Raw genomic sequence first — 13,754 nt, 5'->3', positions numbered from 1 at the left:
AAAGGATAGAATTGGAAATTTAATTTAATTTTTTCATTGATTAATTGTGGTTGCTTAATTGATTTAATTAATATTTGTGTGTATTTAATTTACATGCAAATTGCGATTGTTTTAATTATATTATTTGAATTTATTTAAATTAATTGCCTTAGTATTATGTAACTTGAATTTATTACCTGATTGATTTTTTTTTAGTACTTATTTAATTGCTTTATTTAATTAATGTACTGTTTTTCTTTATGGTAACTTGGGGTTTTATTTTACACGGATGTCGCCGACATAGTTAGGGAATGGATGTTAGGGTTTTGTTTTCCTGTTGGTAAACGAATTAGAATTAGGTTAAGATTTTGGGTTCTATAAATATATAGTTTAATGTGGGTTTAGGGTTTTATAAAAGTGCATAAAGTTCTTCTCACGTACCTAAGAAATAGAGAGAAAATACAGAGTACAATAGTGAGGAATTGTAGGAAAACAGAGAGTAGACCTTTGAGGATTTATAGTGAGGTTCAAGGGGGAAGAACGGGGTTGCTTCTGGATTGAACCAAGAGTGCCAGAGGTGTAGAACAGTAGTCGACAAAGTTGACGGAGAACTCAGAGACGGTGGTTTGCAGTTTCAAACTTTGAAATTGCAGGCAAGTCTCTGTTCTATTCTTTCCCCTTAATTCGTGTTCTGTGCATGCCTGGTTAGACTTCAGGGTTTTAATAAAAGATAAAACGGATTGACACAAACATAATAACATGTTTTCCATGTAGATATGAATTTATTTGATTTCAGTGAGTTAACTGTTTTGCATACTGGTTGATTTTCTGCTGTCTGTGTCTTTTACGTTTAAGCCTGTTTTATTGAGATTAGTAATATGATTGGATGCCTTACAATTATTCTGAGAATGAGTTTAATCCCTAGAACAAGATTTTAAAACAGTTTTGAGTTTTACTAAATAAATCTGTTGTAAGTTGTCTAAAGTTTCTATCAGAAATTATGTAATCGTTGCTGTAAGACTTGTGTCTAGTTTAGATCGTGGTTGCATATCAGTGGGTTAAGATTACCCTAGAACTAAGATTGAACCCTAGAACAACCATTAAGAACCTTACAGAGGTCTGGAAAACACCGCAGTCGAAGAAGAAGCAGCAGAACGGACGACGGCAACTAAGGGGAGAAGAGCAGGCTCCAAGAAGAGGAGGAACCGGCTCTTTCTACCTTAGAGCCGGCTCCAAAGGAAGGTGAAGCCGGCTCTAGCATCTAGGAGCCGGCTCCTAGATTAGTTGAGCAGGCTCTTTTGAAAAAATAGAGCAGGCTCTTTGTTTTGAATGAGCCTGCTCTCAGTTGAACACACCAAATTTTGTTTCTGTGCACTGTTTGGTCTGTATAGGTTCTTAGAACTTTGTTTAGGCTATTTTAAATCGTTGTTGGGTCTGGAATAAACCCGTTATACTATAGAAAATATTAATCCATGATTGGGTTAAGGATTGAAGCAAATTAAATTTAAGAAAAATAGGGAGTTGTTAACTGTTTTGAACATTTAAACCATTTATTGGAACTTGGAATTTTTCTGGCATATATAATTTATGGTTTAATTATATCTAAACAGAAGTATAAGAATAGTAAGTGCTTGTAACCATCGATTCTTGATTTGGAATTAGTTAATATATATTTTTTTTATAAATTCTGTTCAATTTAAGGAGTTTATGGAGGATTGGATTTTTACGCCGTGTATTAGCATTTTAAATGATTAAAATGTGATGGTTGGATTCTGTAATAATTCCTATTGACTTGTTATAGGTATTAAATGATAATTATGCATATAATGGATTATGGTTGATTTGTATCTAATACTGTTTCCGTCAACTGGGTTAGCTGGAGGGGCTATTTGTATAGTCTCTTCATATATATAAAGAATTATAATGAGATATCTAAATGTTATGTTGGATGCATAAATTGGTTGTATACGTGCTAAACTATATTTATACTTATTCTGGGATGTGGTTAATAAATAATTGTACTGTGTTAATAACTACGTGAACTGGAGGATTGTATATACCGGTATGGGACGGTGACATACTAGGTATGGATTAGTTCAAACACTAAATCCTACCTAATTTGGAATGAGTTGGATTAACCATAAAAAGGTTAAGTCCCACTTATATGGATGTATATGAACCGGTATGGGACGGTGTCATATTAGGGATGGCTTAGTTCAAAACACTAAGACCTACCTATATTGGGAATGGATTAGTTCAAAACACTAAGTCCGACCCAATTTGGATTCAGGTATGGATTAACCATAAAGGTTAAGTCCATCACCTACATGTGTCATATCAATTGTGAATTGAATGATCTACTATGGTTTCCGAATGGATTTATTATATAGATATCAGACTACTACACAGATGGATGATATTCTGTATTACGAGGAGTACGGACTTTATATATTTATTATATGTGCCATGGTATGAGCTTGAGTCTCAGGACCATGGTTAGGGCGCGTATATCGCCTAGGATGGATAACTGGACATAGGTGTTGTTCCCTGGTAGGTCTAGGTACTCATGCCCACCTTAGGGTGCGTATTCGCATGTTGCCTCCTATTCAGGCTGAGACAGACCTACTGGACTAGCGAGCGTCCTATAATATGTACTATATATACATATATGGACTACTCTATATATTGTTGAGTCTTTCTAGGATGTATCTGCGTATCGGATTACTGTTTGGATCGTAATAGATCAGGACTTGCATGTGGGCCTGACCCACTCTATTATTTTTAAGGTGTTTGACAGTACCAGGCTTGGAGCTTGATCGTGTTGATGCAGATACAGACACTCACTCTTCCGGTTACATAGGATTTCCTTTCTACTTTAATTTTGGTTTTTAATTATGTAAATTTATTCAAGGTTTTGGGATTTGGGGTCCATTAGGTGGATTCCTGAGTTGTACGGTTTAAAATTATATTAATTTATTAATTCAAGTCTGAGGATTCTTATTTTAGTTTTTTTTTCCAGCGTATTGTTATTAAGTTTTTTTTTACTCGATTTTTATTTTTATTTTTTATTTTCTGCTTGTTTACATATTAATTGTTTGGTATCCCTCGGATCTGTGCTCGGACTTGATCACCCGTGGCTCTAGAATCGAGGGGTATCACAATTGTGATGTTTCAGTTTTTCGCTATTTTTCATTTTTCCGGAATTTCTGATTTTTTTAAGGGTATTTTTGTCTTTTCTCCTTTTGGGTGCCGGACACTGTGGAGTGTGCCGGGTGTGTTCGAGAGTTGGTTGGGGCATTTCTTTGAGTTCAGAACTCTTAGAAATGTAATGATTGCCGTTTCGACATTTTTTCGTTTTTCAGGCCGAAAAGTTCCGTGTGGGACTCGCTATTGAAATTGTTCCATACGGAGGTTTTGTTTGGGTTCATTTGCACTTCATTCATTTTTATTTAATGTATTTCATGTGGTTTAAAAAAAAAAAAATAGTTAGTGTACATATATATGTATGTGGTGGAAAATAAAAGTACAAAGTTAGTTTTTTATTTAATTTTAGTAATGGGACCCACCACCACTTTCCTTTGACTTTGGAGTGGCCAATAGGCCATCATTTTTTGCCTCACTTTTCTCTCTCTGTCTCTCTCTCCCCTGCTGTTCTCTTCTCCTCTCTTTATTTTAATTTTTATTTTTTTTTTCTCAAGCTTTCAAAACTTGATTTAAGCCTAGCCTTTTAGAGATTTTTGATGCCGTTTGCGGCATATTGAGAACTTGTTGAGATCTACACATTGATGTAAGTAATTCCTTGTTTGGCTAACCATTGGATTTTCAAAATCTAGGGATTTTTGGAGGTTTTCATTCATTTTGAGGTAGGGGTGTTTAATCCACAATCTCTTGGATTTTAGTGAATTATTCGCTCATAATTTGTGCTATAACATGTTTAATTTGTGTATATTTCATGAAATATTTATTATACGTTGTATATGAGATGTGATTATATGTTAGTTGGTGTGTAATGAAGAACAATGTTTAAGTGATGATAATTTCATGCCAATTGTATTTTAAGTGCTAAATTTTGTGACTTAAAAGCATGATGTATATTTCTATGAATTTTCTATAAGGCATGTATGGTGTAAATATTTGATTTGCAAGGAATAAATTTTTCTATTGGCATGGCATTGAAATATATGAAAACACTTATGCACTCATTGGGAAAAAAATAGGGAATAATGTTTAAAAAAAAAAAGAAAGAAAAAAAAAAGGAAAGGTTTTTGGGGAAAAGATTTGATGAAAGGTTTGAAAAAACCCGGTCGCCTAGGAGTTGCCTATTGGTCCGTGGCATTAATGTGACCTAGAGGGAATTAGGGAGACTGCACTAGCGTGATTGAGTTAACTGGGCCCCAAATAAAGCCCTGGAGTTACGTTGTGGTCAGGGACAGTTAGCCAATCATTCTCTCGTGCTGCCATTGAGCTGCCATGGGACAGGTTGCATTAACGGTTTGGAAAAATAATGACGGAAAATGTTTTAAAAATGGAAAGCGACATTGCATCCCATAGCACGGCATATTTTGATTCATGACTGTGATACCCCTCGGATCCGAGACACGGGTTGATCAGACCCAGGCCCAAACCCGAGGGAATATCAAACAATTAAAGTATTTTAAAACGAACACAGATGACAAAAAGAACAATAAAGATAGAATAAAACTGCAAGAAATAATAATTATAAAATCCTCCATGTGTAACTGAAAATTGAAACTCCAATTCTTCAAAACTTCAAAGTTACAACTTGGGAATCCGCTGATGGACCCCTAACTAAAAATTCAACTGAGACTGAAACTGAAAATAGATAATACTAGAAACATCGGGGAAAGTCCTACGTAATCCGGTGAAAGTGAGACTGTCCTCGACAAGCACGATCAAGCTCTAAGGCTGGAACCATCCTGTACCTGAAAAGAATAATAAATGAGTGGGTCAGACCCACGAGCAAGTTCTAATCTAACTGCAATCCATACAGTGACCCGATACGCAGATACACCGTAGACATCTCACAATATTTATCTAGTCCATACGTATAAATATATCCATACTAAGGGACATTCACTAGTCTATAATAGGGGTCTCAACCTGAATAGAAGGCAACATGCGAATACGCACCCAAAGGTGGGCATGAGTACCTAGACCTAACAGGGTACACCTCAACCTATTATAACCAGCTACGCATCCACTGCATATACGCACCCTAACCAACGAGTCTGAGACTCAAGCTCAACTCGTGGTACTATAAACATATATATAAAGTCCGTCCAAATCCAGGGTAAGCAGTTTAACAATTTATTAAACTGACCTACAATAAACCAACTAGTTAGTCACTCAACTTATTCAGTGGATATGACTTAACTACCATCCGTTAATCCAGGAAGTCATCCAACTTGGTTACAGCTGATCTGACTTAGTCACAATTAGGATTCGATATCTTACAATCCATTCCATTAATCCATTAGGTTAGGTCTTAGCGTTTTGAAGCTAAACCATCCCTAGTATGCCACCGTCCCATACCGGTGCATATAATCCTCCATATCAATGCCAATTACAATATAGAAATCACAATTTAGTAAATTACATTCCAAAACATTATCCAAATAATTGCAGGAAGATATTTGATGTTCTAGCAATTAAAAATCCAAATGATAATCCATATCATTGCATAAAGTATTTACTATTTCAACAATTAGCCTCCAAAGCATGCATAGGTCAACTTCAATACATCAATGACCCTATAATGTATTTAGAACAATTTATAAACATATTAGATCCCACTGGAATGCTCAAAAATAAGCTTGAGCAATTAAGTCTTCTTCCAACCCTTAATCGTGTACAATGTGCATAAATTTTATACAGTTTGTTTCGTTAATTTAGAGGTAAACTTTAATCAATTAAAAGACCTCTTAATACCCAAAGTTAACTTCTTAATCACCATGGCAAGTCCCAATATTTTTTTTTAAACAGTTCCAACACACAACAGCTTCAAACAGTGCATTAAACACCTTCCGGAAGCAAGCTGAGCGAGAACAGGTTATGAACAAAGGGGGAGCCGGCTCCAATTTTTATTGGAGCCTGCTCTACTTGGGTAGAGCTGGCTCTACACCTCCTAGAGCCGGCTCTACACTAGGGGGGAGCCGGCTCCCTTCTCCATGGAGCCGGCTCTCTCCCTCTCTGAGAGCCCTCTGTCCGTCTGTGACTTCTGCGACCTTCTTCTTCAACGCCGGCCGCTTCCCATCCATTTTATTTAGTTTTAGACTGTTCCCAAGGGTCCTAACTATGTCCAGTATAATCCCCATGGAGTGTTTACAACAGTTGAAATCAAAAACAAAAACTACAAGTTCCACAGACAAATCATGCTTAGGAAAACAACTACTGTAATGAACTTTAAAAAAACCATCACCGAATTTATTCAAGGCAAAGATAAGGTTAAATTGACATATAAAAACATGCTTAATTCAATTATTGATCCATTAGAACCCTAGAGTATGTCTAGGTGCACAGAACACAGGCCAACGGGAAGGAGGAAGAAAAGAACTTGCCTGAAGTTTTGGACTCAAAACTTGTCGCCGTCTTCCCAACGTCCGGTAACCACTGCAACACCGTCTAGCCTCCTAATACCTCTGCCCTTCCCTTCTCCTAGGTCCAACCCTGAAATCCTCGTCGAATCCCACACCAAACAAAAGCTGTTCTCTCAAAACCTCACTCTGTATCTCTCTGTTTTTATGTTACCCGAGTAGAGTCTTTTTTTCCAATCCTTAATACCAAGAAGCATGTATATATATAGGCGTACAAATCCCAAACCCTAATCCTTGTTTAATAGAGACAGAGCCCTCCTTGGCCCATAAATCGACCTATGATATATACATTGCCGGCTATAACTGAAACCCTAATATAACTATATGTGTCCCATACAGTCCCGTGAAAACCAAATTAAACAAAACAAATAAATTTACCACTTAAATAATTAACTATAATTAAATAAATTAAATCAAAACAATTAACTCAAATAAATTAAAACAATTAAATCAATTTACTACCACTTAAATAATTAACTAGAATTAAATATATTAAATCAAAACAATTAACTCAAATAAATTAAACAATTAAATCAATTTACTAATTAAAACACTTAAACAATTAAATAATCAAATTAATTCAACTAATCACACATAATCAAATAAAATGCAATTAACTACTAAATTAAAATCCCCGGGATATCCTTTTTAAAATTAGGGGTATTACAATGACTTGGATTATTAATGTTGCTATTGTGGTTATGTTTTCCTGGAAGTGGTATGATCTCAATTTCTTTATTCATATTCCTTGTTTGGATTCACGGGGTTACAAGAGGTGTGTCTTATGCACCTCCTACTGAACCATTGTGCTCACCCCTTTATTATTAACATTTTTTAGGGCTCGGGAAAGAAGTGGTGAAAGCCGATCCATCACGGCTTAAAGAAGACTAGAAATTCATTTGTTACCTTTTGTATATTTGGATCCATTCTTTTGTAAAGCTTTACTCTAAAAAGTATATTCATTTCGTAATGTAAATATAACCACGTGAAAATATTTCTTGTGAACTTGGAACCATGTTGGTGTGTTGTAATGAATGGGAAATGATGTTATAATTTGTGTTAAACTATCGTTGTTAATTACTGTGGGTTATTGTGTTATATTTGCTGTGAATTCAGAAATTTAGTCGTGTTTCAGGTTTTCTGCAAGTTGGCTCACAAAGAGCCCAGTTTTCTGAAGTTTCAGGCTGCATATAGTAGCATTCCAGGGCATGTCAGCCGACCGATAAACCATTTCGAGGCCATTCCAGTGAGTACAGTATTTGAAAACCTTGTTTTGGCCGGCCGATTCAGCCCTTCGGTGGACCGAAACCCCATCATCAGTCAGCCGACACCCCATCTCCAGCCGGCCGACAGTTCATTCTGAAAAGTCCCGAGAGCATGCTATTTCTGAAAATCGTTTCTGCCGACCGACTATCTCAGTCAGCCGGCCGAACCTGTACTTTCATCCGGCCGACGAAGGGCCATCAGCCGGCTGATTTTGCCCTTTGACCTGTGTCTTTGACTTCTCCTTTTGAGCTCAGTTTTAGGAATACCTTGAACTTTAAAATTATCTGTGTGTTACCTATGAGCCTAGGAAATGATGGTATAGCCCTTAGTTGACCTCGGGTTCGGGTAAGGACCCAGTTAGCGGTTCGGACCCACGGGTTCGGGTCGTTACAATTTCCTTGAGTTTAGGACTCTTAGAAATGCATTGGTTATCATTTCGTCATTTTTCTGTTTTTTGGACCTGGAAGTCCCTGGTGGGACCCGCTACAGGGGTGGTTGTGCACGAGGATTGTGTCACGGGTCCATTACATTTCATGCATTGTTTTATTGTATATATTTAATTGATTAAATGATTAATGTGTGGTTGTTAAGTGATTAATATATATATATATATATATATATATATATATATATATATATATATATATATAGAGTCCTGATCTCTGGCTCCCTATGGAGCAAGAAAATTAATCCATACTTTCTATATACACTGTTAGATTAAATCTAACGGATATTTTTCAAACCCACCTAGTCTTCCCTTGTAGCACAAAACCACTCTCACCCTATATTTAGTTTCTATATTTAATTTTACCATTACCACCTACTGTACGTCATTACCAAAATAAAAATAGAAACCTTTGAAAACAAAATGATCGATGTTTCTTTGAAAGAAATATCTTTGCAGCTCACGTTTTTGTCAAACAAAGAAGAATTACAAGAGAATTGATAGGGATTAGCTAATGACAAATGATTACTTTCCATAGATAAGGTTGCGAGAAGAGTTTCACCCATTTTTTTGGAGTTACCTTGTTATTTATGAGGTAGATTCTACAGTCCCACCATAGCCAATATATCATTATCATCCAATAATCAAACTTACAAATTCACAGATTCAATAATGAATTTCACCAAATGCCCAACTTAAAATTGAAATAGAAAGAATTTTTGTTCAAACTTTAAATGAATTTTTTTTAAATTGCAATTCCAATGAATCAATTCGATATTCCAAAATGTTACATTACAGTATATTTGTTGGTAAATTTTACTTATACTAAAATTGAAAGATAAGGGTTGAAAGATACTAGTATTGTTTTTCTTTCAAAGAAACATCTTTCAAATTTTTAGTAAAATATACCGGTTTTATTTTTATTTCAAGGGTTTCTATTTTTATTTTGGTAATTACCTTTTATTGTTACAATAAGTGGTAATGGTAAAATTAAATAAAGAAATTAAAAATAGGGTGAGAGTGGTTTTGTATTAAAAGGAAAGGTTATAGGTGGGTTTATAAAATAACCGTTAGATTTAATCTAATGGTCTATATAAAAATCTAACGATCTATTTAAAAAGTGTGGATTAATTTTCTTGCTCCATAGGGAGCAAGAGATCAGTACCCTATATATATATATATATATATTATTAGTAGAGGAAGACTTTTTTTTAGTGGGACCCACCATTTATGCTTTAGCCATTATAATGGATCAATTTACCTGTGTCAAAGTTCAAAAAGTAATTTGGAACATATCATAAAATGAAATATTATGTAGGTTCAATTTGAATCGGATGACCCACTATATATGGTTGGATCAATTAAAAGTTAAAATCAAAATATTTATCAATGTAAGATTTAACGCCTCAAGGAGTGTGGACATAATTTACTCTAAAAAAAATCATTTCACAAATTGAAAGACCAACTTCATATCAGTCAAACCTTACACTCTACTCTCCGCATTAGTTGATGAATTTAGGCTGTAATCTGCCACAAACATCAATTTGGTGGGGTAAAGAAAAAGAGGTTTGATTAGTCGGTGTTTCAGGGGTAACTCTTGACTAAAAATTGTCATGCAAAACTATTGTTCATCCATAAATTAATGTATTTAATTTTAGTTTCACTCCCTTGTAGCTTCATTGTTGGAGCTTGGTTACAAATGTCCCTCTTTAACAATATATAGGCTTCATGTCTATTCTCTACAATATTTTACATAAATGTCTTAATTAATTACACTCTACAAAACTCCATTCTATTCTAAAATTTTTTCAACTCTCTAAAAATGTCTACAAATTCTCTCTAATATTCTTTTAACACTATAATGAAAAACTCTCCATACTTCAGAAAACGATTTGGTTGGGTCACTCCTTTATGCCATGTAGACGCTAAATAGTGTCCTTCTTAGCGCACGTCACATACATGATAGAACCTCCAAATTGGGAGGGTTGTGACACTATGCACTCTTTATCACCTTTGGGTTTGATGATCAGTTTGCACAGGCGAAGGAGTTTTAATTTGGGGAATTGAAATTATGTAATTGAAATTTTAAAAAAATAGCCATCTTGTAATATACTTTTTGTATAATAGGAGTATTAGTCTTAGATATATATATATATATAGAGAGAGAGAGAGAGAGAGAAATACCATCTAAAATATGTGAAAAATGAAACCTAAATAAATGAAGATAAAAAATTAACATGAAAAGTGGTCGAGAAAAAATACTGTTAAAAAATTAAAAAAATATACAATAATTATTTCAATTTTTGATTTTTTTTTTTTTCGTTGAGTACTTTTGATTCTACTTTGAGAAAGATATATCGTTATTAAATTAATAAGAAAAATTATATTTTGAACTAAATAAATTCTTATCAGAATTAATAAAATATGATTATTAAGAACAAAATAGAGAAGTATTTAATAATTATATAAATAATATAAATTTTTTGGGGTTGCATTGGAGGCCGTTGCGGGGCTAACATTAGTGTGAAATGGGGAACCCAAATTAATTAAAGTTCGGCTTTAGGCCCAGTCGATCAAAGGTGAAGCCCCAATCACCTAAAGGCCAATGTTCATTGGGTTTTGGATTGGGCCTTCCCAGCTCAATTTCATAAAGCCCATTCTCCTCGTGTTTTTGTGAAAACGGCGAAGGTTCTTTATGGAGATTTATTACAGGACAGCGCAAAAATAGTGAGAGTTTTGTTTTGTTTTGTTTTTTGTTTTGTTTTTGTTTTGATTTTTTTTTTTTTAATATATTTTAATTGAATATTAAAAATGTTAGCATTTGGTCCAACATGTATTTCTTACAACGTTTATTAACAACTTTGCACGGGGTTTCTTGGATTAGTGGGAACAAAGCTTGGAAACCTAGGTTATCAAAATAAATAAATAAACAACCAAAAAGTCCATTTCATACCTTTCAAAAAAAAAAAAAAAAAAAAATAGTCCATTTCATAACAGGTTTGATTACTTAATTATAAAAAAAAAAAACCTACAAAAAATGCAAACAGTAGGATGGTTTGCAACAAGTACTGTGCTGTATAAAACCAGTAGTCTTGGCCTTCCAGGCTGCCATGGGCTACTCATTCAAGAATTAGTCATGATATATATATATAGAATGGTCTAATAAGCTTGAAATTAATTCACATGCTGACTTTTACATATTGCACCATTGCAGACACAGATAGTTTCTCAACATATATGCAAATCACATGCATGCATTCACTCTTGGATTTGCATGTTCTAATTAATCAACATGGTTTGCATGCATGATTATGCGTGACAACATCTATATTTGTATAGATATAGTTACAGCTACACACATCTGCATGCAATTAATCACTAGAACGAATAATATTTCATTTTAAAAATTTGAAGCATAAATATTTTATTACTACGTTTGGCGAGTATATATTCCCGGCCTCTACCAAACAAACAAAACAAACCCATGAAGGTGTTGTGTAATTTAGGAGAATGTGGGTGATTCAGAATGGTGTTGAGGATCTGGTCCTCCTGGTGCGACCCTCATGGTTCCTGCTTCTTCTAGCATCGTCCTCATTCCGTGATACTGATCCAATTTGGATTCACCATATCCAAAATCACGCAAGCTGTGCGTCTTCTTTTGCATGAATATTGGAACACCGTGAGAGAAACGAGCACCTGAAGTTGATACAACCATCAATAATATCATCATACCTAGCAGCACAAACCCTACTTTAGTTAAAATATTATTGATCACCATATGTACTACTTAGCTTTTAAAGGAGTACTAGTAAAAAGTGACAATCACTGCATGCACTAGGAAGCAAGAGGCTAGCTAGAATTTTAGTAGATCAATGTGAACCTGCAGGTAGCTAGTGTGTGTGTGTGTGTGTATATATATATATATATATATATATCTGCACTGCACGTAGACATGATACATGTGTGTGTTTTTTAAATATATATGAAGGGAGAGAGAGAGCTAGTGGGGTGATACATATTGGATTGTCGTCTAAGCAGATAAACTCTGAGCCAGGAGAGATGCTTCTCGATAATGGATTTTTTTTTTTTTTTGTTAAGTCTTATCCACCTTAAATCCATATATATATATATATATATATATATATATATATATATATATATATATATATAAAACACGTCGGGATGATTTACAAATTAAACTCCTCTAAATTAATTAGCTGAATTTGATTTCAAACAGCCATGCACACTCTGACAGGTTGTGCTGGCATATGTACATAAAGATCGAGTTGATTACAGGTAAGCGAGATAGAAATTAATGGATAAACATTTTTGGTGGTCAAAAGATAATCAATTCCATGTTGAGAATTGTCAACATTCATGCATGTATGGTACCAAAGAGTCAAATGTTAAGCAATATTGCAAATTGAATTTGGCAACTTACGAACTTTGCGTGATGATATGTATCTTGATTTTTATCCATGAGAAATATTTACAGGAGGATAAGTAACAAAGAGACTCAAGTTTCATCTCATGTTTATCCGATCCTATATCAATATAGTACATATACTACCCTAGCTAGCTACTATATTGTCCTTGGTGTTGGAAATAGTGGCCTAGTTACACACACAACACTATACTATTTGGAAGAGAATGGAAATGGAGGAAAATATTTCTTATTTCACTTGATATATTATTTGACTAGAGTACATGAATATATAGGCCTCACATATGTATGTGTAACCATTACATTTAAATGTCCATAACTCTCCTATCTCCCACTAACATAATCTTCAATATGTATAACTCCCACTAACATAGTATTTGTTAGGCTTAACTCTCATGACTCTTTATTTTACATAACCTTAACTCCCACTAAGACAATTTACTACCCACTAACATGCTAAATTAACACATGCATCATGGATACAAAAATACTTGAAAATACTAAATACTAAAATCAAGTTTATTTTCAACACCCCCCTTTAAACTTGATTTTGTAACTTGAAAAACCTTCTTATTAATCTTGGGGGCTTGATCAAAAGTTCGATAGTTGATCTTCAATTCCACCCCCTTCAATAGCTTCAATCTTCTTGGCCATTTCCATTGATGTGTAGGGCTTGTGAAACTTCTTCAAATGCTTGTTTGATGTCTTCATATAATCATATATCATCCTCTTTATACAAGCACACCATCGATCTTTTTTCTTCTTAAATTTTTTATGGATCTTCAACTTCACATATACTTCTTCTTTAGAGTCAAAAAATAATTCCATATTCACCCAACCTGTATCAATTACAAAATTCTCCAAACTATTTTTTAAAAAATAATATGAGAATTTCTTTTCATCCTGGGCTTCAATCTCATACTTCTTTGGAACAACTTTCTTTAAGAGAAGTTCATCATTCTCCACAAAATAAGCATTATTTGATAAATATGAAGAAATAAAAATT

This window comes from Cornus florida, unplaced genomic scaffold (genome assembly GCF_030987335.1).
Source record: "Cornus florida cultivar Cherokee Brave unplaced genomic scaffold, ASM3098733v1 CherokeeBrave_3.0.0_Hap2_Chr05, whole genome shotgun sequence".
NCBI lineage: Eukaryota > Viridiplantae > Streptophyta > Magnoliopsida > Cornales > Cornaceae > Cornus > Cornus florida.
This window is presented reverse-complemented; position numbering follows the sequence as displayed.